This window comes from Dermacentor variabilis, chromosome 5 (genome assembly GCF_050947875.1).
Source record: "Dermacentor variabilis isolate Ectoservices chromosome 5, ASM5094787v1, whole genome shotgun sequence".
Classification (NCBI taxonomy): domain Eukaryota; kingdom Metazoa; phylum Arthropoda; class Arachnida; order Ixodida; family Ixodidae; genus Dermacentor; species Dermacentor variabilis.
The window spans coordinates 52,827,979-52,852,766 of NC_134572.1; the positions used below are offsets into that span (position 1 = coordinate 52,827,979).

A 24,788-nucleotide genomic window follows, 5' to 3' on the forward strand; every position below is an offset into this window, starting at 1 on the left:
TGTTCTAACATGGGGATAGCTGTAATATTAGTCTCACGATCAGTGGAATTGGGGCATTCGTAAAATGAAAAGCGTAAATGAAATGAGCATTCATTGAGTTAGCCAGATCCTCATCACAAATATTTCTACCATTTATAGTAATTTCTTTTATATCACCAAACTGTTCCTTTTTATTCGTTAGTGCGTTTACCATTTGCCAAACCTTCTTAGGGTTGTCTTAAATGTTTTCAAATTTTACTGTGTAGCAATTATTTTTAGCTTTTCTTAAATCATTGTTCAGAGAATTTCGGAATTTTTTGTACCTACAACATACTTCAGGATCCCGGCAACTCAGGAATTCGTGTTATAGTTTATTCTTAACCTTCATACGTTGATATAGACTTTTGTTTATCCGAGGCTTTCCGGATTTCTTTCTTATTTCTTGGGTTGAAATGCTTTGTCAAAACAGCTATAAACCATGCGAAAAAGCATATCATATGCAATGTCAACATTGCTCTGCTCTAATACAACGCTCCAGTCATGCCCTTGAACTAAGTTAACGAGTACTTCGCTTGAGCTATCATTTAAGTTTCGTCGAAAAGATACCTGCTAATCGGCCTTATTTTCATATGGCGTAGTCAGCAGAAAGACTGGCAGATGGTCAGTAATATCGGAAGGAAAAAACACCGGGTTCTATATAATCTGCGCTAATGTTTGTTATTCATGGGCAGGACATTTAATGAGGAGGGAAGATAACCGATGGTCATTAAGGGTTACGGACTGGATCCCAAGGGAAGGGAAGCGTAGCAGGGGGCGGCAGAAAGTTAGGTGGGCGGATGAGGTTAAGAAGTTTGCAGGCATGGCATGGCCACAATTAGTACATGACCGGGGTTGTTGGAGAAGTATGGGAGAGGCCTTTGCCCTGCAGTGGGCTTAACCAGGCTGCTGCTGCTGCTGCTGCTGCTGCTGCTGCTGCTGCTGCTGCTGCTGCTGCTGCTGCTGCTGCTGCTGCTGCTGCTGCTGCTGCTGATGATGATGATGATGAATGTTTGTTATACAGGCATTCAATGACGTAGCACTGTGTGTTGTGATTCTAGTGGGTACATCTATGTAATTTTGATAGGCGCACGTTGACAACATGGTCGTAAATTCTCTAGAATATGGGTCTGAGGATTTCAGGTCAATATTTATGTCGCCCATAGTGACAAATGCGACCCTATTGAAAGCATTGTCACATAACAGCGTCTCAAGGAAACAACGAAAATTTTATTTTTTTTCCGAGGAGTGGCCTATAGACAACTACTGTTAGTATCTTGCCAACGCGTAAAGCTAAAAATTCGACATCGTCATTCGTGACGGAAAGGTTAGGCAACTTCTCACATGCATGCGTGTCCTTAAATTATATAGCAAGGCCGCCTCCCTTCCTAACGCTACGGCACAAATGCTCAGAATGGTACCCAGGTAGACACGGTACTTCAGTTCCGTACATCCAAGTTTCTGGGAACATTATCACGTAAAATGATACGTTACAATAGCCAAGAAAGTGAGTAATGTCAGCTTTGTTGCTAATTCTTCTGCTATTGATATGCAGAAAGCGAAAACCCTTAGCGGAGAGATAGAATTCATAATTAAAAGCATCAATCGTGTAATAATTTATGTCATGTTCTAGCACGGCCATGACGAAATGAGGGCCAAGAATGTTCAGAATACGTTACGCTAGAAAGTATGCCACTATGAATGCGCAGTAGTATCAGCACATATCTGAGTCAGATCTGCTTGTGTAGCGATACGGATTAAAGGCGAGCCTTCATCCTTTCTGAAAGCAGCTCCTTATTAGTGTGCGCGAGATATCTCGTTTACGTAAGCGGGCCTTATTCGCCTTACTTCCAAGCACTGAACTGTCTATACTTCGTTTTTTGCATTTTGACAAGAACGCATTGCGTTTACTCCGTCGCACGAAACGAGCAATAATGTTTTGTGCGCTCTGCTGCGAGCCACGCACCCAGTGACACGTGTCAAGATTGGCTTTTGCTACAATCTCACCCACGCTTTCCCCATTTTTTTTTTATTTTGTACACCGGATCTTCTCTTGCCGGTGCTCCTAATATTTCTACATTATTGAGGTACTTATATTGCTCCAATTCTTCGCACTTCTGAACGAGCCTTTCGTTTTCCGCTTTCAGTGCTCTATTATGGTTTACAATGTCTTGCATTTCCTGCCTGAGCTGTTTTACGTCATCTGCTATGCCCTTTACGTTATTGCGAACGTCCGTACAGAACGATACGCTGTCCTTCAGTTCCCTCATATCTGATCTGTAGTCTCGTTTGAAATTGTCAAATGCTCTCACCAATTCCCGGAGATCTTTTATATCCAATGCATGCTTTTGAGCATCGCCACCGGCGACTTTTGCAACTCTCTTTAGCATCACAAACACTTTCACAAACAATTTGCGCTAAGTTCGGCAGCAGCGAGCAGAAAACAAATAACACTAAAAGACTTTTGTGAAACAAATGTCTCACCTGTAAGGCAAAGCGAAATCCTTAAACGTGTGCGTCTTTCGAAGGGCTTGAAGAATATTTCATTCTCACAGATATATCCGTAACCATTTCTTCTGTGTGCAGTGCGTCCTTGCGATTCACGAGCCTGCAGCCTGTGCTATTTCCGCCTTTCATTACTATTTAATCTTCGACATAGGCATAAATGTGAGCACACTGAGAAGAGCTGCTACGCTGAAAGCCCATCCAAGAATTAATGAAAGGGATAAATTCATAAAGGTGCAAGAAATTGCACGTTCTTCTGAACAGCCGTTCATCTTGCCCATTTCAGGCCACGAATCAGACTGACGGCTCTGAATGACCAAATCAGCTACAGACACGCTGTTGCAGCTATATATCGCAGACGGTTGCTTGGTGGCCTTCCTGGCTGTCGCCTCTGCGCAGATCCGTCAAGTGGGTCCGCTAGGCGCACAGGCTGGTATCGCGACGATTACTCGGCAATGGCCGCGAGAAGCCTTCCCTCCGCTGTGCGATGCCACGGAACCACACCGATTTGTCTTGCGATGGTTGTAAGGCAAAGTGAAATCCTTAAACGTGTACGTCTTTCGAAGCACGCAGTTCCACGTATATATGCGTGTACAGTACATGCGCGTACGCAAATATACTTTTCAGGCGCACATAATCTGACGAAGGAACGACGTCGTTGGGGACGTCATTTACAGCGAAGCTGTTAAGGGATAATTCCCCCAGGATCGTGTCCGTGTGTAGACACAAAACTTCCCAAACGTGGGCCGATACCGAATATAGTGCAATTCCGGGCCGCCCCGCGGTGGAGGTGAAGCAGGCGTTAAGCACTCCCCATACGTGGGCCGATCCCGAAGGTTGTGCAATGCTGGGCCGACCCGCGGCGGAGGTAAAGCAGGTATTAAGCACTCTCCATGCGTGGGCCGACCCCGAAGATAGTGCAGTGCCGGGCAGACCCACGGCGGAGGTGCAGTTCGCCATTAAGGGGCCCACATACATATATACTCAGCTGGTCATCCATCTTCACAGAATGGAAGGGCACTGAGTTTTTTATTGCAAGATGTATGAGTGGATATACGTACAGGCGCGGCCTCTGCTAGCGGGAAGACGAGAGCCAATGGCAGCGCTCCGCGGAGCGCCACTACCAGCGCCTCGTGAAGTCTTGGCAGACGTCTCACCATAGCAGACGACTCCGCGGGCTTTTCGTACTTCATGAGGCGCCGGTGGTCGGGTATTCCGCGAAGCGAACCCATGGGCTCCGTGTTCCCACTAGCAGTGGTCGCCCCTGTACATATACAACCTGCTTGGGCCAATGCATATGTGCCCGTACCCACTATTGGCCTATAGTAGAAAAGTTGGGTCACTCAGCCTGCGCCCGAACAGACAAATTCGGCACTGGCTACGTGCAACTAGGTGTGCGCCACTTGAAATGAGCCCCATTCTCGGCCGTTCCCACAGAATGGGGAGCGGCCGACGCGAAAGGTTTGAAGTCGTAAATGTACTTAGATATGTGTCGCGCTTCTCTGTGCATGCACCTCTCATCCGCACTCTTTCTTTCGACAAGCGTGATACATCGCCCGCGTCCTCGTGAAGCATACAAGGAACAGCTACAGCTGCGACCACTCAAAGGAGCTTTTCCGTCATTTAGGCTCCAGCATTGCGTTGCACCTGCGTGTTTCGTTTTTGTTGTTGTTGTTCTTGTTGCTGCATTTCAAATTCAACGCATTTCTGCCCTGAACCTAACCTATACATACAGGTCATATGAATTTTTCCGACGTTGTTTCCATCATTAAACTTGCAAACTAGTAAACACTTCGGACTTTCGGGATTTTCAGTAGCTTGCTTTGAAACGTTTTCAAACGTTGGTGTTCGATAATCACATTGGAAAAATAATGCTAACAGAAATCAACAGAAAGATTAGTTACCACTAGTCATTATTATCTTGATGCTCTAAGACGGCCGGAGACTGCGCATATTTCAAACCAATGAGTTTAGATCTTTGGTCACCGCTGCCAGGTGCATCCTGGCAGCGGTGACGCTCACTTCAACGCTCACGAAGGGCATGCTTGCGCTGTCAAGTTTATGTACTGTAGTAAATCACTTACATTCGACGACTTTATATGTCAGAAGTAACTAAAAGGACATTGTGCGGCATTACTGTCGTCAGACGTCTCCGTGATGTTACTCCTTACGTAGTCTTTAACATATGATTATTGTTATTATCTCCAAGAAAAGAAAAGAAGGTTATTGAATATTGCTGCTAATGACATTTTAAATTATCATTCTAAACTCACATTTATGATACGCATAAACAGGGCGCTTACGCAGAAAGTACAATAACATCAAAGAACGTGCAGCAACGGCAAAACATAGCAGGTGTGGATGCAGAACCTTGCGAGTTTATGACACCTACACCAACTCCGATGGATTGCCCCAGAACGGGGCAGTTCAGAATAAGAAAAGAAATGTGTAAGAATCAACAGAAAAGTTTAAGATAGGTAGGCTGGAATCAAAAAGGAGGAGGTTCGAGAGTACTAATTTAAGAGAATGAAATTATAAATGAAAAGCATAAGACAAAACAAATTTAGCTAGATTTAGTAGAAAGCTTATCGCTTAACGGTGTAACCTGGGCTGTCTTCGTTGTCTTTCATTAATCATTGACTCCTCTCGAGCGAAAAAAATTAGAGAATAAAAAAGATCATAAATAGAAGGAATAAAGAACAAGAAAAACCACACAGAGAAGAAGAAGAGAAAAAAAACTCATAGGTACGCGTGCTACACTTGAGTGGTCGTAATGAGTAAACATTGGCACTTTTGGACTCGTCAAGTGATCCGTGCAATTCGAATGAATTAAAAACACTCTTAGTTCATTTTAGACTGCGTCACTATGGCTGAGAAGAAAGAGGAAGATTCGCCGCATCGTCTTGCGACGGAAATGCGTATTATATAGTTCAAATGCACCCATTCTCTCCTGCGAGATTTTACCTCCCCGTTGATTAGGTACACAACTTCCTTCTCACGTACTTCATGTCCGTCATACTTTGGGAGCCTGATTTCAATTTGTACTGAGGAATAATACTTACTTGCATACCAAGAACAGAGTGGATTCTTCGTGGATACGGTCTTCCGACGTACTTCTATGTACTTGTGTGTGCTTCGTCGTCTTATGATCCATCTGAAGCACCTACCCGTGATGGTTACTTCTCATTAGGTACTTACGGTTCTCGAACGACAGCCTGTCTTGTGTGGCACTATACTAATACATGCACGTTGATGGCTGCCGCCTCTGTAATGCCTGCATTATTATACGGTCTTGGAATGTAGCAGGCAGTACACAGCACCCAGCCCTGAGTACTTGGGCGATGGCAGAGTGGTTAGCGCGTCTCGGACGTACCAAGACATGGACTGCAACTTCCGTCGGCAGTGTTGCAGGTTGCGTTTTTGTACATTCGAGACACGCTAACCACTGAACCGTGGCCCAACTGTTCACGGCTGTGTTGTGCACTACCTATCATGCAAATGTCACCCGCCGATTGTTGTTCTCACGCAGCACTTTCAAATCACTGTCTCTAATTTTTTTATGTCTTCAATAGTCGTCTCAAAGGTCGTGCAGTTCAATCAAGGTCAGTGAAAATGTACGTCGTACGTCAAGCCAAGGGCTACAAAAGATTATCCGGATTTTGAGTAATAGCATTCTAGATTACTCTGTAAACGATGCGCGCTGTCATCAGCAGATGTGTTTTACTGCCCAAGTGCAATGTTCTCTTGCGTTGCTGGGCTACATAAGTAAAGGGCATGAGAAACAGGTGGGACGAGGCACGAAAATTAATTCCATGCGATGAAAAGGGCGCTTAATGTACAATAAATACTGCAGCTTAGAAGCCGCAGTACCATTTCTGTCAGTGGGTCAGTGAACTTGTTAGCCTTTCCGTTCTTAGTGATGCTCGTTTGGCTTACATAGGGCAACTGAGCACGCCGGTGATGGTGGCATTTTCAATCATCGGCCCATGGGCGACGTAGCTGCAACGGAAGTGCAAACATTTGGCGACGCTAGCGAAAATGACAAAGGGGAGAAAGACACTACATCGTCTAAGGTGCTCACAAATGGCTTAAGGCTTTATGGCTGAAGCTACCTACTGCAGACGTACGTGTTCCTAAATCATCAAGAAATTATCATCATCATTGCGTCACGGCAGAGGACCGAGTCTGCAAAAGATACAAGGAGAGAGAGAATAAAAAATAATAAAATTATCTGCGTTCGTGATTCGATCACGCGTACTCGAAGTCAGAATCTATAGGTCAGCTTTTTAAAAGAAATCAATGCATTAAGGGATTTTATTTGAGTTGTTTGGCGCTGTGCCGTAATCGTGTAGTAGTCATCGCTGCCTCCTTTACATTATCGTCGTTTGCGTTGTTATCATCAAGTCAGCTAACGCCTATTCTATAGCTGACCTTTACTGACTACCTTTAAATGTTTATCTACTACTTTCTTGCTTACCCACCCCCTGCCCATCCTCTCGTTCTTTTCTTGGGGTATATTGGGGTATACTGGGGTATATATATATATATATATATATATATATATATATATATATATATATATATATATATATATATATATATATATTGGGGTACATTGGGGTATATTAATCATATTAATGCCCCAGTGTTTTGATGCGCTGTAGATGTGCGAATGATGGCACTCGGTGACAGATAGATGGCCACGGCGATGACCTTGGTGATACCGTGGCGAGCCACCGCGCTTCAGAGCCCGGGCGGAGGCCAGCCAGGATATCACGGACACCGTTCTGTGCGTCGGCGGCGCAGCTCAAAGGCTTGTCCGCAGCGTCGACGTTGTTGCGTCATGCAAGCGCCTGACGTATCTGGGTCGAGGCCCCGCATCAGACGCAACGCAGAAGGTAGCTCGGGGAAGGCGCGAAGCAACTGGCTTATAGGCTCCGAAGCACGCGACGTGGAGGTGGGGGACAGGAGGCGAAGTCGTTAGCGATCATCATCTCGAGAAGTGCGTTCCCGAGCTCACGAGGTGCCCCACATCGACTACGTGAAGTGCGCGTCACACGAAGGACGTGCTGGCAATGGGGGAAACCCAGTTTCATTTCTGACTTTCTTCTTTTGTTTATTTGTTTATTTGTTTGTGTGTTTTTGTCTTTGACTCACCGAGATCTCGGCTCAACTGACAGAAAAAAATCTGTGGAATATATAGTGCCCTGAAAAGTTGGAGATTGGTTCTAGCTCAACGAAATAGCTCACAACTACGAAGAAATGCCATTAGAAGTAGATTAGGCCTCCAGGAAGACTAGTTCACGACCCGGTGCAATGCTTATGTGCTCGACGACCAGCTAGACGTAGCGAAGGGCGGCGTTGCGTGCCCACCTTAGCTCGTGTGGGCTTGGGCCGCGCATCACGAAACTATACGCTCCGGAGGTTGCGAGCTGGATTTCTTTTTAGAAGTATAAACGCCAGGTCGCCGTCGTGTACAACTTTCTGTAGGGGCTAAAGCACGAAAGTTGTGAAGCATACTAGAAGTCGCCTTGCTTTAGTTTTTAGATTCTATGTCTGCTCACGCTGGGAGAAATCATGAGGAATCACACCGCCGGCGGGGCGTCGCCGAGTTTCGGCATGTCAAGCGCATTAGTTAAGTACTCGAGACAAAACCTTTGTTAACAGTTATGAACGTTTGTATACCTTCGTGCGAACACACTAAGGGGCAGGCAGTCACACCTCACCGTACGTTCTATATTACGCTCTGAACCACCTTTGAGAAACTGCTAACTGCCTAACTATATTTTTTATAAAGATTGTATGAAGGTGAAATGGCGCAAACCCCGGGCATGGGCTAAATATTGCGCTTTTACGGAGGGATGGTAACATTTTTAAAAGCGATTGAACAATATAATGAAATCAAACAAAACAACGGAATGAAGCGTTGAATGCACGTAGCCCGTAAGAGAAACGTCGACAGAACTTAATGAAAACACAAAGGAGATATTGTTGAAGTAATAATAAAAAGTCGCAGTTTCACCCGAAAGGCGAAGCATCGATTTCGTTAGCAAATTAGCAGGCAGCCATATGATGACAGTACTTTTATCGGTCGTATCGACTTGTAAACATTCGCTTGCTAACTAAATTAACAAGCATGGTGTCAGCGCGAGCAGCAAACAAGAACACACCACACTCGATGACCGCGGACACGCTGTCAAAACACTGGCGGGAAGAAGCGCGGCAGCAGCAGCGAGTGATGTGTCCTTCGTGCTGTCTATCGCTACAGCGCAAACTGAGCGTGGGAAAACACAGCACGCACAAAGCTACGAGCCGTCGGCGCACCTTAACTCTGCCCCCAACGCAGATCGCTCTCAAGATAAGCGGCGTGACCGTGCGCAGCCGCCACATACGCAGCTGCAGCCAGAGTAGAACGCCGCCTCCCCCCCGGTGCCTCGCGACCTTGGGGGCCGCGCGCGCGACGAGAGACGGCGCGCTTCCTCCCCGCTTTCCTCCTTTAGCGCAGGCAAGCTTGAGCCGCGATTGTTGGGTCCCCTCGCACGCTTTCACACGCACATACAGCCTGAGGCGCGCGGCGACGGCAAGAATGTGCGTGGGGTGCACATATAATTGCTGTCGCAATAAAAGTATTGCCATGGGATCAATGTCGTACCGTACAGCCGATTACAGATATCACTATGGCTGAACATGGCCCCGATACCTCAAGGAGAAGGAACTCGGGAACAGTACGGATAAGGTAAATCTGTGCAAAATAAACTGTCAGAAATGCTTTATTTCATGCAACAATAATAATGATAATAATGTAGAGAAGGATTGGAACAATATAGTGGGTCGTTCCCTTCAGCGCTTTTGCATGTGAATGTCGCTCGCGCTCGGAGTCCGTGCACTGCCTAGACTGTCGCCGCAGCGCTGCTCCTAGTCCGATCAAATAAACACCTTAACATGTGGTGGAGAGTGCCTGCCATTTACCATGCCTCAGGAAGCCTCCCAGCAAACACCTCCTCCTGCACTGACCGCGTGTTCTAGTGTACCTCGTCACCGCGACCCTGCCATGTTCACTGGCGCGGCTGACGCCGATGTGGAGGACTGGCTCACCACATACGGGAAGGACAGCGCGCATAACAAGTGGGGCGAGCTAACGAAACTGAACAATGTGCTGTTCTACCTCGCGGGTGTCGCCAGCTTATGATATAACAACCACGAAGCAGATTTCCCGACCTAGTTCGCCTTCAAGATCGCCCTTGCCGATGTATTTGGTCGCCCCGCTGGCGGCAGCGGTCGTTGACCCGTCGCTCTTCATCGCGCGACGAACCCCTCGCTGGTTTGGCTAGAATTTCGGGCCAGCCTTTGTTGCTCGAAGAAATTAAGGTGTTCGTCCGTGATGAGGTTGCCTGCCAACTGTCATTGCTGACCTTTGTGCAGCCGCAGCATATGCAGGAGCCCTCATTGCGTTTTGTGCCTCGCTCCGCCGCGCCACTGAGCACGAGATCAACGTGGCTCTGCCTGAGCCAAAATGTTCCTGCGGCTGCACCTCTCAGCTACGCGGATGTCGTCGCCTGGCCTCAACCACTTCCGCTACGTGCACTTCTCAGCTACGCCGACGTCGTGTTTGGACCCCAACCGCAGCCCGCCGCGCAACCATTCTACCAGCCGCCTCGTACAACGCCTCCTGTACCATAGATGGGACCTGCCACAGCGTATAGCTGGCGCACTTCGGACAATCGACCCATCTGCTTCACGTGCGGCTACGTCGGCCACGTAGCACGCTTTTGCAATCGCGTGCAGCCTTGTAGTGGCGCATCATGCCCGACAAGTCGTCTTGTCGGTTCTGCCCGCCCATATGATGACCCGCCTTCTGACTCGTCACTGGCACTACGCCAAAGGCCCGTCACTCGCCGTTCGCCTTCTCCACGTCGTCGCTTGCTATCGCCGATGTGGCCTCGTCCCTTCGCTCGCGAGCAGGAAAACTAGGCCTCGCAGCCCACGAGGCACGGGCTGCGACGCTATCGAAATTCGAAAGCCCACAACGAAGCCCATCGAATGTGATAGACGTGTTTGTGGCCGGTATTCACACATCAGCGCTTGTTGACACTGGAGCCGCCATATGCGTTATGACCGTGCAACTTAGCCGTTTGCTTCTAAAAGGGAGGACGCCACTTTCTGGACTATCTCTTTGTACAGCCAGCGCCCAGCGTATTCACCCCATAGCGGCGTGCACCGCTCGTGTTGTCATTGCGGATGTTCTGTACGCCTTCGAATTCATCATCATTTCCTCATGCTCGCATGACCTCATCTTAGGCTGGGATTTTCTATCCCCGATCCAGCCGAACGTTGCCGAATTCCCTAAACCTACATCTGTCAAAGACCTGCGCAGTTTTGTATGTCTGTGTTCCTACTTTAGAAGCTTCATTCGAAACTTCGCCACCATCATATCGCCCCGGACGAAGCTCTTTAAAAGCAGCGGGCCCCTCACTTCGTGGTCGTCAGAGTGCGACGAGGCGTTCGCAGTCCTGCGCCGTTTGCTGACGTCACCTCCAATTTTTCGTCACACCAATCCGACGGCTCCTACAGAAGTGCACACTGATGCCAGCGGTGTTAGCCTCGGCGCAGTCCTTGCGCAGCACAAACACGGGTTTTCTGAATACGTTGTGGCTTATGCAAGTTGCACGCTTACAAAAGCCGAGAGTAACTACACCGTGACGGAAAAAGTTTTTGGCGATCATCTGGGCTCTTACTGAGTTCCGGCCGTATTTGTATGGCCGCCCATTTGGCGTCGTCACGGACCACCACGCACTTTGTTGGTTTTCGTCATTGAAGGTCACTTCAGGTCGCCTTGCCCGTTGGGCACTTCGCCTGCAGGACTACGATATTCGCGTTCTCTACCGTAGCGGCCGCCAGCACTCTGACGCCGACGCCCTCTTGCGCTCTCCCTTGCCCGGCGACAATACCCGCGCAGCTCCATATCCCAGCTTGCCGTTTCTTTCAACGACCTTTGCGCCATTGCTTCTGAACAGTGCAAAGACCATTGGATTGCCTCGCTGTTGGACTTGCTCTCTGATCCATCGGCATAACCAACCACTCGCGCGTTAGGTCGTCAAGCCCACCATTTTGCCACTCGCGAAGATCTACTCCATCGACGCAATTACACTGCCGATTGCCGCCAGTGGTTGCTAGTAGTACCCCGCAGTCTGCGTTCTGAAATATGCGTGTCATACCAATCTGATCCACAGTGTGCATACTCGGGAGTATTCGAGACTTACCAGCGCATTCGACAGCGATACTACTGGCACGGGATGTATAGCTACGTTCAGTACTTCGGTCGCTCGCGCCCCGATTGTCAGCGTCGGAAATCTTCAACGCGCCTCTCGCCAGCCGGTCTGCAACCGTTACCTCGCCCTACCCGGTCATTCGGGTGCGTCGGCATCGATTTGTGTGGGCTACTTCCCATGACATCTGCTGGTAATTAACCGCTGGGTCATCGTGGCTGTTGACCACCTCACATGATACGCCGAAACTGCTGCCCTCCCAGCCGCTACAGCGCGCGACGTTGCCTCCTTCCTGCTTCACCGATTCATACTACCACAGGAGTTCCTTAGCGATCGCGGACCATGTCTTCTTGTCGGAAGTCGTCAAAGCCATCCTCAATGAATGCCACGTTGTGCACCGCACAACTACTGCTTACTATCCGCAGACCAATAGTCTCACAGAACGCTTTAACCATATACTTCGCGACATGCTCGCTATGTAGGTAGCCTCTGACCACACAACTTGGGATGCCATTCTGCCCTTCGCAACATACGTCTACAATACCGTCACCCAGAGAACTACTGGCTTTTAACCTTTTTTTCTTTTTGCACGGTCGGCACTCGCCACACGCAATCAACACAATTCTTCCGTACAAGCCGGATGCATCTGAGTGTGCGCCTATTTCTGTCACAGCCAGACATGCGGAAGAATGCTGCGATCTGTCGCGGGCCTGTACTTCAAGTGACCAAGAGTTCCAGAAGAGTGTTCGTTCGCGGTGACACGTCTTCCGTGCACACGTTCCTCCCCGGAGCGCTTGTGTGGCTCTCGGTCTCTTCCACTGCACCCGGTCTCTCGTCGAAACTACTGCCCAAGTATGAAGGCCCCTACCGCATCGTCGAACGCCATCGAGCCCGTTGAACTGCCTTCCGACGTGCTCCGTCGTGAACATGACATCGTCAACGTCGACCGCCTCAAGACCTACAGTGAAAAGCTGTTAAGTCGCCGGCTGGCTCCCTTTTCGTTCCCGGGGGTAATTGCCGATGAGGATTGGGGGAACGGTATAGTGGGTCGTCCTCTTCAGCACTTTCGCTCGTGAATGCCGCTAGCGCTCCTAGTCCGTGTTCTGCCTAGACTGTCACCGCTGTGCTACTCCTAGTTCGATCAAATAAACACATTAACAAATAAAAAAAATAATAATAGACCAAAATCTCGGAGCCGTGTTGGTCGTGCCGAAACATCGTGATGAAGGGGACGCTGTTCTTGAGAATCTGCTGAAAGACCTACCACATGTGGGCCTACCTACCTGTGGAATGTTCAGAAGGGTCAATTATAGCCCGCAAGGAACCTTCACGTCTTCTTGCATTCTTAAGAGAGGCCGGTTTGACGTATATTTGATAACATGCCGTGGTGGCATGCACTCTAAGACGATCAGGCGCAGCGATTGTCAACCTCGATTGGTAGAATAAACCCGCCTGTTGCTATAAACCACCACCACCACCACCACTATGTTGTGCATAGGTCGAATGTCACAGTCAACGATAGCCGAGTCTCTTTAATGCGATGTCATTGCACGCCGTGCGAAGCACGTGCAACAGGTGTTGTATGTAATCGCAGTACCCTCCAGGGGAACGCATAGTAAACACGTTGTGCGATGCGAATAGTTCATGCATGTGGACGGGTCTTTTGCCTGAATCGACGTTTGGCAGTTACTACAGGCATGCACTGTAAGTAACATGCGTTCACTAAAGGATACGCATCGCCCACTAAACCTCTTAGCTAATGCTGTAGATGCTGTGACATGAATAAATCCTAATTATAGCGAGGCGCGCATGAGGACACGATATTCGCCAACGGCGTTGGGGAATGCCTGTATGAATTGCGGGTATGTTACCTCACAGAAACTTGGCAGATTTAAGGAAACTTTTTCAACATGCTACGACAGACGGCGGCTCCAGGCACACACAAGGCAATTAAGAGCCCAGACAAGCTATGGCTGCAAGAAATTAACCTGTTCATTGCGGAACCTGATTTGGAAGCTATAGCGAGAGCCATGATGCAAACTATATACAACACTCGACAGACGCTGTTTTTGTCTTTGGACATCTCCGCAATGCTTCGGCGCGCTGCAGCGGAGGCGTTTCTTCTATCGCTGTTCAAGATAAAGGGTCCAGACCTGACCTTTCTTAGGAGCGCTTCACTGGGTACCAAGCCGTGATTCAACTTTCTAAATGGCATTGCGGGCGTGCTTGCTCCAGCGTAAGGCCCGACGCGCTCTCGGAATGCGAGACCTCGCCATTCCGGTGCTGTTGCGCGTTTCGAACCCAGCCTCAGCCCCGTCCTTCCCTGCAACCCCCTCCTGTCCGCGGCGTCGCCGCCGTTACCTCTTCTCGGTGGCGGCGATTCTATTTCGAGTAAGCGTTTCGCCGCCCACCGCCACTGTCGGCGAAGCTCGAGAGCACCGCGCTCTGCTAACTCGCGTGGCGCGCGAAGTCGGTGGCGGCAGGAATTCGGAACGGAGGCGATGCGGGTCACGCCGTCTGGGCTTCCCGGCTGGGAGAGGGAGAAAGAAAGAAGACAAATGCTCTTCTCTTCTTTTCCACAGACAACCCACGTTGCGGGCGCGTATATACCAACTGTCTCGGCGCTACATGAAGGCAACGGACTCGAGTGCCCGACTAGAGACACATGTTGTGCCCCGTCTGGTGCACGTGATCTCTTTGAGCTCGTTCACTTTCTCTCTCATTCACTCCCCCATTCCCTTCCCCATGTGTAGGGTAACAAATTGGAGAAAGTTTCGTTGACCTCCATGCCTTCCTTAATTCTATCCTTATCTCTATCGCGTCACATTTAGTAGTCTTGGAATGCCGTTATCGAATAATCGTTTCGGTATGCCGCTGCAGCGCTACAAATGCCATTTAAAGGCTGGGATACATGGAGCGATTTTACGGCGGCAAGTCTGCGATTTTCGCCCGACGGCGCGCATTCGACGCCCGGAGTTGGGAAAAACGCCCGCCGCCGCCGATCAGGAGCCGCCAGTTATTTGACGCGCGTTGTCGGACGCTGCCGGAAGCGGCCAGCGAGGGCAGCCAATCATGGCTCACTGGCCGACACCTCCGTCACTTCCGTCTTCCTAGCCGGTACATGCTTTTCGCCTGCGCGCTTCTCTGTTCGCGGGCTTGGCACGTTGTGTTAGCGACATGGCCGTGACTTCAAAAGGCAGCTCGCGTGGAATTTAACGATAAGCTTATCTGCGCGGTGCAGAAGCGTCCCATATTGTGGGATAGTGGAAGTGTGGATTATAAAGACGGAGACACGTCTCTGCGTCAATCTTTTCCGATTACGCACAGCGTGGCCTATATACCTCTTACTACAACTCACTCTCTCCGCTAAACAGGCACAATATATACTGATACATTATTAAAAGCAACTGAAGGAGTTTTAGACAAAGTTCTAGGGTTTTTCTTTTGTATTTTGCTCTTGTAAAGAAAGAGCAAAGGTCTATAAACTTTATTTCTGCATTTCATGTTGACTAAAGCAGTTTTGCCTTGTCTGGCCGTGCTGAGGCGGCACCCGCCGCTTTTTTGCTCCATGTATCCCCAGCCAGCGAAAGTTGGGCGTCACGCCGCTGCGGCGTTTTCTGCTGTGCGAAATTCGTCGAGAAAAACGCTCCATGTATCCCGGCCTTTAGGCGGCTGTAGCTGTGGCGTTATGATGAGCCTTTACCGACGGCAATATGTGTAAAGCAATACTGATTGTCACTGTTCGAGTTACATCATTTAAATGCTGCCTCCATTCCGTCTTACACGAAATTACAATGCCTGTTTAGGCTCATTTGCAGAGCAGTCGCTTTTTAATAATAATAATAATAATAATAATAATAATAATAATAATAATAATAATAATAATAATAATAATAATAATAATAATAATAATAATAATAATAATAATAATAATCAGCCTGGTTACGCCCACTGTAGGGCAAAGGCCTCTCCCATACTTCTCCAACAACCCCGGTCATGTACTAATTGTGGCCACGCCATGCCTGCAAACTTCTTAATCTCATCCGCCCACCTAACTTTCTGCCGCCCCCTGCTACGCTTCCCTTTGCCGTTGTGCCGCTAAGTCCGACGGCGCGCGATCAAATCCAAGCAGCGATGGCAGTAGTTAGATGGAGGTGAAATGCAGAAAGCCCTGTACACAGTGCATTAGGTGCACATTTAACAGCCCCAGGTGGTCAAAATTAATCCGGAGTCCTCAACTACGACAACATTGATGCCTTCAGGTAGCATGTGTGAGTTTATTGTCCAGTTGCCTACATCCAGAAAGATCACGTACTCTTGACGCCTGCGGCAGAAAGGATGTTCCACATCCGCCGCCAAGTCTTGTGAGTGGTGGCGCTGGCTAACACTCCCAAGGTTAGTTATAGTAGCAACACATAAATACTTAATAAAGTGGATGGGGAAACCGCGCCGCAGTAGCTCACTTGGTGAGAGCATCGCATGCGTAATGGAAGACGTGGGATGGTTTTCCACCTGCGGCAAGTTGATTTTCCATCCACTTTCATTGCCATTAATTTATAATTGCTTTAATTCAATTAGTACGTACAAGTAATTTCCCCTATGTTTCCTTGGTGTCCTTGTTTGTTGGATTCTCCTGATAGCATAATAACATGGTGGTTTTGGCACGTAAACCGCCAGAATGTAATGTGAGATGTAACGAGACGAAACAGAAGTTAAAGCCACGCGAAAAACTACGCTCTCTCTCTCTCTCTCTCTCTCTCTCTCTCTCTCTCTCTCTCTCTCTCTCTCTCTCTCTCTCTCTCTCTCTCTCTCTCTCTCTCTCTCTCTCTCTCTCTCTCTCTCTCTCGTGTCGCCTTGTCTGGCTTTTATTTCACGTTTTCTCTCTGTTTGACGTTCACTGTAGCTTGTAGATCTTTCCGAGCAGATTGATAGTATCTGTCAGAAATAATGCTTGTCGTCCAGACTCTGTTGTAAACAATGCGAAATTTAATAAGCTATGGCGGGATTATCGGAGTCGGAACTGAAGCTTTGGTACAGCAAAAGTAAGGGCTAAAAGAGGCAACACAGGGCGTTATTGTCGGTGGTATAGAGTTACCGCAATTTGGTTTCATAAACCGAATATTGCAATATGTGGAAATGTTTCTAAGGTCACATTTCGGCACACGTGCGTTAAATGCATTAGAAACTTCTCTCTCTCTCTCTTTCTCTGTTTCTGTATAACATAAGTCGTCGACGACAGAAGTGTTCATCCATGAACCTGTAAAATATTCAATTGTTTTTAATGAACTAACTTGAAATGATTTATGCTTAACCGACCAAACGCCGGGCCCTACAATTCAGCCTGTCGACCTTCAAGGATACAACGAGGCTGCGCAACTTTCTCTCACGCTTGAGCTCTGAAGAGCACGATGTGCTTCAGGGGAACTATTACGTATCCGGGTGGCCGTTCTACTTGCGATCGCAGTGGGGGATATTCTTACGATAGGGGGACGTCTATAGTATGACGCAACCCCGTCTGGTCGGGATGATACATGGTAAAAAAAAGGGGGCTAGAACGCCAACCAAAATTATTTGAAAGTGTTATTTTTTTAACTTCTCGCCCTCCTCCCCCCTCCCCCCCACACACAAGCATTGTTCATAACGTATTGTGAACAAGGCGCCCGTTGGGCCAACCGAAATGTACGAGCGCTTTTTAAATCCTATTGAACGGCGTCCTGGCCCCTTCCTTCATTTGATAGGGTTTGTACATGCCACTGTCTTCTCGTTCGTGCGGATGCGCTCGGACTGCTCTGTACATATAACAAACTTAGAGATTGACTTAAACGTGAAAATAAATCGAGCAATAGTTCGAGAACAATGTGGGAAAGAAAACACGCACTTATTGATATACCGATAGAGTACATTTAATGTTAACCGGCATCGGCGATCACATTTTTAACGTAGCCAAGTCGACAGCTCATTAACCATGATTAGTGTTTCTTACGTGCTCACAGGACACGTGATTACGCGCGGGAACAAAACATTGCATGGCTTGGGCTGCTTACACTACGGCATACTTTAGGTTTGCGTGCTGTTTCAAATACTACAGCGGCCGTTCAGATCATTCGTGATGCGTTTGCTCGACGGGGAAATACTTAAGTACGCCCTAACCTCCGCGTGAACAAATGCGGGCGGGGATTTAAACTTTGACGTCATCAGACGTGCGTATACACAGGAGCAGCTGTGGCACTCGCTCAAGCTTCCGGCAAAACACGCATGATAGAAGCGCGCCCCGTCAATCCTGTGCGTCGGCAGCAGCCATTGTGACTGAGTCGATTATCCAGTGACGACATTGGCATGCGCCTATGGAACCGCGTCGCCGCAGTAAACACAAAGCACTCGACCAAGCCAGTCAGAGCGTGCGTCACGAACATGCTTGTCTATCGTATAGATGTCCGTGTATCAAGAGACGCGTTAACAATGGTAAGATGCAGTGTTGTTTAGGCATAGTGCCCGCTTGGCTCTCGGTACTTAAGGAAGCTGAAGCATTTGTCGTGCAGGAAGCGACGCTAGCTTTTGGGCGGCTATAACCTTATAAGATGAAGAGCCGAGTGTGTTTAGAAACGCTGAAGACCGCGGTGTGTCTTTCACAGGGACGCAGTTCACCGAACAGAATTTTGCGACCTCTATGACTCTCTGGGTGTATAAGCAAAGCCTAAGAAGAAATTACTTGGTCGCCAGAAGAAGAAGAAAGACCGCGCCGCGACATCATTCTAAAAGTAATAGGGCTTGCACATATCATATTAGATTTTGGCGCTCGTCAACGCTGCCTTTGCCATCGTATAGCTGATTCGGTCATTCAGAGCCGTCAGTCTGATTCGTGGCCTGAAATGGACAAAAGGGATGGCTGTTCAGAAGAACGTGCAATTTATTGCAGTTTTATGAATTTAACCCCTTCATTAATTTTTGCATGGGCTTTCGGCGTAGCAGCTGTTCTCAATGCGCCCACATTTATGCCTATGTCGAGGATTAAATCCTAATGAAAGGCGGAAAGAGCGCAGCCGGCAGGCTCGTTAATCGCAAGGACGCACTGCACACGGAAGTGGTTACGGATATATCAGTGAGAATGAAATATTCCTCAAGTACTCAACAGCAGCTTTCACTAGCTTGGAATAGAAAAAGAGCGTAACAGTGGCCGACTAAATCCTGTTTCTCTCTCTCTCCTCAACTTCGAGGAGAGTTGCGTTTAGGTTAAAAAAACATTTTATGAACCGTCTCTGTATATTGTCTTTTACCCATTCATTGTATTTAAAGAATAATAAACTGAAACGGAAAAAGCCGGCATCATGCAGGAACAACAGGAAGGTTTCTCAACAAGAGACCTCTAGTATAGACACACGTTAAAGACATCGAGTGGTTTCAGGAAGGATGTTCTCGTTCTTTACCTAAGATTTAAAAAAGAAGCCGGCGTGAAATATGTTGCGGGTTTTTCTCGGAAGCAAAATGAATGAAAAGCGTAGCTTTTGATTTAACTTAATGAAGTTTTCTTAGAAGTGGTGAGAAGCCTTCTTTCATTATCATTACGTCCTTCTCATAGTTCACCAACTTCGTGATCACGTGGGGTTCGAAAGGAAGTCTGCGTCAGTACTAGCCTTGTGTTCGTGTCTTACCCCGGTGAAGACCCGAGCGCGATGATTCAGTTCAATATAGCGACGAAAGCGCCAGCTCTCTTACAGCAAGACGCTCTGTTTTGCCTCTGACGTCTAGAGCAATTTGAATATGTACAAAGGTATGCGCCCTGCGCTATACTCTTATAAATGAGAACACTGCAACGAGTGAACAACACTCTACCACATGATGCGGGCATGCGCAAGCGCACCCGAGCTCGCACCCATGGATAACACGTCCCAGCACACGGCAATGGGAAGCGGCGCTGTCCAGCTCCGACTCGAAGGACGAGCTCGAACTGGTCAACCGGGCGAGAAGGGCAGCTAAGGCCGCTGGACTCATGGACTGAGGAGACCAGCCACTGCAGAGCGGCGGAGCTGCCTCGCGTGCTGATTCCAATAAAGTTTATTCTCTCTATGTGTCTCCAGCGAAATTCGCAACCGGCTCAAGTTTCGGCGGCTGTCGTTGCGTAGGAGGTCGTTCTCGTTCTGCTTAACGTTATTTTGTAATGAGACGTATAGCAGTGAAAATATCGGCTTGCGATATGAGTGAGTGTGCTCAGATTAAATGAAGGAATATAGGCTATGCGCGAACAAACCAGCAAACTACAAGATATAGGTGAAGGGCTCGCAGCGTCTGACTCAATCGCAAGCTGGTATACACGATATCTGTTGGCAGTAAAGGCACGTCCGCCGCCGTACAATACGAAAGCGAAAAGAAGAATAAATAAATAAACAAATGAAAGAAACCAACAACGCTGCTGCGGAGCTACTCTCTGGAGCGCCACGATTCCCACAGGAGAAGGTTGCCGCTCGGTCAAAAATTGATGAATCGCTCCACGGCTCACGCAATGCGGCCGACATGGCCTAGATCTGACTCCCGACAGTGCTGGTCTACCGTGCACTGCTCGACGCGTTTAGTTCTTCTATTCGAGCGGACAAAACTGGAGCGAGCGAACAAACCCGAAGAAAACGGCTTCGGAATTTTCAGAAATAAGCCCTCCGGAAATGCCGTTATGTTCGGTGTGCGCCAACCTTCATTGTGGCCCTTTGAAGGCAGTGTGCTCGTTTCACTTTTCCTGAAGGCGGGAGACAGACCTTGATCGCCCTTCCGACGAAAACGTGGGTTGAAGAAAGCGAGCAACGGTGTAGTGGTGAGGGCAGGTTGGTAAGGGCTACGAGCAACGCCGTGCGTATATCTCGCACGCCCGTCGCCTTTACAAGTTGCAGGCTCGGGTTGCAATAGGGCCCTGAAACAGCGTTCTTGTCCTTTGTCTACCGCTACGGTGGCTCAGTCGCTATTGCATTGCTCCGCCGAGCACCAGGTCGCGGGTTCGATTTCCAGTCACACCGGCCCCGTTGCGATTAGACGGAATGCGAAAACTGCTCCGCCGTTCCGTGGATACTTGTTTTAACCAACCTATAGGCGGTCCAAATTACCCTTGCAAACTAAGTTTGTGCAGCCCAACGGACAGGATATACAGGGACACAAACGACGTAGAGAGGAGGGTTTGTGTTCCTTTACATCCCGTCTATTTGCGATGCGCAAACTCATTTTTTCAAAGAATTCCGTCTAGCTCGATATGGATCGGGAGCCCTCCACTATACACGGCACTGTTGAGCTTCTGGGCATTCATTCAGCTGTTAGTACACTTGCTGCACGGTCCCTAGCTACCTTTGAACTTGTTTCGTTATCTTCCAAACAAGAACCAAATAAATCAGTAATAGCAGATAGCGTAGAGCAGACAACCTGGGATCTGTTACAACGCGATGGGTACGTATACCATGGAAGCCACACTTAAAAAGGGACGGCATAGGATAAATTTGTTGATGAAATGAGGAAATTTGCAGACATTGGATGGAGCTGGCTGACGGATGGGAAAAAAAGTAACCAGGTACCGCTGGGAAAGGCATACTGAATTGAACCTAAATAGGATAATGATCATTATGATGACTATGTCAGCCTAGACTGATTTTGCACTTATGTTTTATGTCCATTTAAGATCTTCCTCGCGATGCTCCTAAGTTCCTTGTTATCTTCTATTTGAGCTGTGCTACGCACTAAAACCTGTGTTCAGAAGCCCATGCTTGACTTGGTCAAGATAAAACCTGATGTGAAGCGAACGCACTCAAGGAAAGGCATTGAGCCTCTTGGGCACGCTCACACTAGGCGTTATCTTGACCAAGTCAAGCGGTTGCTTCAACTTAAGGTGCATTTCTGAATACGCAGTAAAAGTTCTCTATGCTGCACCTTGACAGGACATCGCTCAACCCGTTTTTTTACTCATGTGGTCTTTGAAGTGCCGCGAGCTTTCTTTTAAGTTGTCCACGCTATTTCCAAGTTCGTTATGGATCTGTTCATTTTATCTGCGGCAGGGCCTTTAAAGCTATGTTGTACTACTTTTTCTGTCAAAATTTACTTTTCCGGCTGAATTTCGTATACTCAAAACAAAGATAAATTACTTTTAATGTGCGTGCGTGTGTATGTGTGTGTGTGTGCGTGTGTGTGTGTGTGTGTGTTCTAACCATGTTATTTTTTAATACTTCGTAAATTTTTCAGCCGGGAATTACTGATAGGCTCTGCTTTCTTGCGTCGCGTTACGGAACTTATACGTCGCTGTTTCTTGTCACGAGCGTTAAGATTCGACCATGACACACTTAGGAATGTTTAAGCGGAGTGACAGACGGAGACAAGCAAGTGGACACACGTTGTTGTGTGTGTCCAGTTGCTTGTCTCCGTATGTCGCCGCACTTACCGATCATAAGCTTCGCATCACCACCGAAAACTTGGGACTACAGCCGCATTCGAATTACAGGGTAATACAGTAGAGACAGCATCACTTCGTTGCCACACTCACTCGTGCGTGCCAAAAAACGCAACTGCGTCGCGCAGTCGTTACGCTAAGTGTCGTTATGCCTCCCTCATTCGGGTTAACCTAACCCTAGCAGGCAGCGGATGGGTGGCTCTTTCGCGTAATTGTCGGCGCAGCCAAGGACGAATATTCGCCTGTATATTTTCCGCGGGGTGACCTTAGCACCCAAAGCGAAATTTCAGTGTAGGCGCGACACGCACAAAGAGAGATTAAAAAAGTAATACATAAAGAAAACATATGGTACGTCTGCTTAATGAACCTACATACAAGTTTTCGCTTGCATCTAGACGCCATGGACATGCGAACTTTTTCGGAAACTGATAGAATTGAGCAGGGAAGAAGTTTGGGCGTGTTCGTAGTTCAATCGTAAATAGGGATACATAGCGCAATAACGACAGTGTGTCTGATGCAGTGGCTTCTCTGTGAGTATATTTTATTTATTTATTTATTTATTTGTTTATTTATTTATTTATTTACAAATACTGCAGTCCCTATTTGGGCCCAATCAGGAGTGGGTACATACAGCAAAGTAAATTACAACTGTCAATTAGTAATTGAGAACACAACAAAAACATGTACATACATCATTGTAACACTATACGTAACAGAAATAAACATGAACATACAACAGTGCAATACATAAACAAAATAACAATGAAAAAGCGTAACGCAAAGGCAACTGCTTTCATTGTGGCAATTTAGAGGTCAAAGAAAAGGTTATTTTAAAGCTGAACGAGCGATTCTGTTGTATTAGCGTTAACTACTTCTCGGGTAATTTATTCCATAGTGAAATTGCATGGAGAAAAGGAGAATATTGATGGATGTTAAGATTACTAAATGGTTGCTTAATTCTTTTGTTGTGGTTTGTACGAGCAGACCGCATGGGGGTCTCAGGTAAATAATATTCACGCGGTATATATGCTTACCAGCTGCAATAAATCAATTGTTTAAAGTTAGCGCTCGTCCCGTGTTCTTGCTTCGTCCTTGCGTCGTTCTTGCGCTAGGTATTCCAGTTTATGATAGAATTGACCCTGCTAATAGCCGTTAGTTGTACGGCTATGTGTTTCGAACTCGACGTTTAAAGGTTAAATTTATTTCAACTTAGGGCGTATGCATCATGCAGAAAAACCAATAATATTTAGATAAGTATGCAAAAGATGATAGGAACATTATCAGCAATTAGCAAGATGGACGATTCCACTACAAAGTGGAGTTAATAAGTGAGCTCTTTAGATATTTTTAAAGCAAATTGAACGATGTGAGTCATGCAGTAATAGAATGAGGCAGCTGGATTCCGTTTTTTTTTTCTTTTTCGTAAGTGCTCTAGGCGATTGGGCGGTCGCCTTCACCAATGATATGGCTAGCGTCAGGACTGACTGGAAATTTCTCTTACAAACAATTTTATACGTTAGAGCTTTCTTGAGAACACAGGTCCAAGGTTCTTCCAACTAAAAATTGAAAAAGAAAGATCAAGTTAAATGGACGCCTCTGTTGCTCTAGCAAAGGGGACCATTTTACACTATGCACACTTCAAACTTTCCACTTGCTACTACGTCAACGCTAAATTAAGCTCGTTATCATATTTGTTTTACAGCTTAGCAGCTTCATTTAGACTTAACGAGCCCACACTCATCGATAGCATTATCTAAAATATTCGCGTCTTCACTATACGAGGTGCCCTTCTTTCACTTATTGGCGTATTCTGTCGTCACTGCTGCCCCATCGTCCATCGTTTCTCGATCGCCATCCAAGCGCAGTTACATGAGGCAAGTTTACACCTTTGCGCGACAAATTAAGGCCACGTTTACTATTCACGCTTTCGACATTTCCAAGTCTTTCGTCTTCTGCGAATACGCGCGTGTAGCGCGTATGCAGTGAAGAGAGAGAGACAAAATAGTGTAGAGAAAGGCAAGGAGGTTAACCAGAGGTAGTTCCGGTTGGCTACCCTGCGCAGGGGGAAGGGTTAATGGGGATAAAAAGAGGAACAGAGTGGAAGGGGGAGATAGAAAAAAAGGGAGACAACGCAGTGAAGCTTTTGCGTCGGTGCTATAGCTTTACCCATGCACGGTTAAAAACCGAATCGTTGATGGGGGACAGACAACGATTTATTTTCAGAAATGTTTCGTGGCAGGTAAACATGACGACACGAAAACTGCATGAAATGAACATTCACGGCCATCGTGGTCAAGCTCTCGTTTGTGTTATTTAGGTGCGCGCCCAGGTGGTCAGAAGTAATGCACAGTTTTTCAACTACGTCTTCCCTCATCACCGTGGCAGAGGTTGAGCTCACTGTCATGTAAAACAAAACAAATTTTTTTACACCCTTACGCGTAAGGGTCTTATAGTCGTGAGGCACATCAGCACCCGTAAGGGTGCAATATTTTTACTAGGTCATTGAATGCGATCCACTTATACTCTTTTTCGCTTTCTTAGCACCTCGGTAACACGAGCTTGCGAGACAAAGCGACAGGCGAGAAATCCGA

The 24,788-nt window shown here is 47.5% G+C and overlaps 1 protein-coding gene across 1 annotated transcript in view; it reads left to right on the top strand.

The window, feature by feature from the left end:
• Positions 1–24,788, top strand: part of LOC142583529 (uncharacterized) — a 383,537-nt gene that overhangs the window by 219,252 nt on the left and 139,497 nt on the right. The gene's annotated exons all lie outside the window — the stretch shown is intronic.